Raw genomic sequence first — 1,734 nt, forward strand, 5'->3', positions numbered from 1 at the left:
CTCAAAGCTTCAAGGCTCCGTGGTTCTGTTTTGCCCTCAGGGGATCCACACACCCCCCAGCACCCCAGGTGCCCGGCCAGCCAAGGCCTGGCATCCCCCCTGCCCCCCCCCAGGGGCCTGGCCAGCCAAGGCCTGGGATCCTCCCTGCCCCCCCCCAAGGGGCCTGGCCAGCCAAGGCCTGGGATCCCCCCTGCCCCTTGGCAAAGTCAAGTGACACATGCTCAACCTGCTTCCTTGAGCAGAGCACAGCTGGTCTCCCTTCGGCACATTAGTGCAGCCTGAGGATCCCAGCCTGTGCTGAGTCTCTGCCAGAGCTTCCCGCAGCCGGGGGGCATCTGCGCTGCCCTGGGCCTGGCTCTCTGTTCCAGCCAGCTCTGCAGGGAGCCCCGGCTTGGGCATGGTGGGCAGCATTGGAAGTGTCCTGGGTGCAGGTGGTGTCCAGGGCTCCATGCCTCTGCAGTCTCTTACCTGCTGCCCCCCAAATGGACCAGGGTCTCTGGCTGAGCAGCCCTGGCTCCCTGCAGCCTGTGTTGTGTCTGAAAACACCTATAACCGGTCCCCTGGCCCTGCACAGAGGCCTGTGCTTCCTGGGGATGGTTGGGGAGTGGCCCTCGTACGCCCCCACCCTGCTCCCTGCAGGGCAGCTCTCTAGCCCCGTGCTGGAGCATGCAACTCGGGAACAGCCAGGGAGAGGGAACAGCCCTCCCTGCGGAGCGCCTGGGGTCAAACAGGTAAGCGCAGGTGCCAGGGCTGCACAGAGTAGCTTGGGCAGGGTGGGGGAAGGCTTGGAAAAGAACGAGCCCTGGGGCTCTAGCCAGTTCTGTGCACTGCAGTGACACGGGCCTGCAGGTGCTGAGGGAGCATGCTGGTCCTATCACACGGGTCATCTTCATCTTTGCCCGTGCCCTTTCCCAGCTCCACCCCAAGGCAGGGGCTCCCGCATTGCACACCTGCCCTGCAGCTGCTGGAGTCCGCCACAGCCCAGTACCAGGCCACAGTGCTGCTGAGTGAGGCGGGTGGCACCGTGGAAGCCTAGTGGCGCTACCTGAGGGGGGCACAGAGAGGGGCTGGGGGTTGCATGCTGCAGTAAGCCAGGCCTGGCATGCTGGTGTAAACAAATGTTATTTGGCAGCCAGCTGCCATGAGCGAGGGGACAGGGATGGATCTGTCTGCTGGGGCTGGCCAGGGGCTGGGGCCCTCGCTGAAGCTGGTTGCAAGGAGCTGTAGCTGGGGTGCCCCTAGTGCTCTGCCTGCCCTTTTCTCCCTCTGCCACAGGGGCCCACTGCAGATGCCTGCTTCCTGTGAGCTCCCCCTGGGATGGGCTGGGGCAGCAGAAGGGCAAGGGACAAGCTAGCTGAGCCAGGCTTTCACCAGTGCCATGCCCCAAGCAGCAGCCCGAGGGGCTGGGAGGAGAGGCGGGCTGGCTGGATCCGTGGGGGGGCTGGGGGGCCGGGGGCAGTGAAGGGGAGGGAGGAGGTGGGGCAGGTGTGCAGAGGCATTTACAAAGGAAGGCCTGAGTGGTGCTCACCAGCCACCTCCCCCCTTGGCGGCAGGCCAGAGGTGAGCACCCCCTGTACAGGTGGCACCCCCAGGGTTTGCAGTGGCCCTGCTCCCGTCATCCAGCTGTGGCCTGGCCCAGCCTCTGGCCACCGTCCCAGCTACCCCCGGCTCCGGCACTTCTCTGCCACAGTGAATCAGCAGGAGAGCCTTGGGGCTAACAAGCTCCTGCGCTGC

This window comes from Carettochelys insculpta, chromosome 4, assembly GCF_033958435.1.
Source record: "Carettochelys insculpta isolate YL-2023 chromosome 4, ASM3395843v1, whole genome shotgun sequence".
NCBI classification, from domain to species: Eukaryota; Metazoa; Chordata; order Testudines; family Carettochelyidae; genus Carettochelys; species Carettochelys insculpta.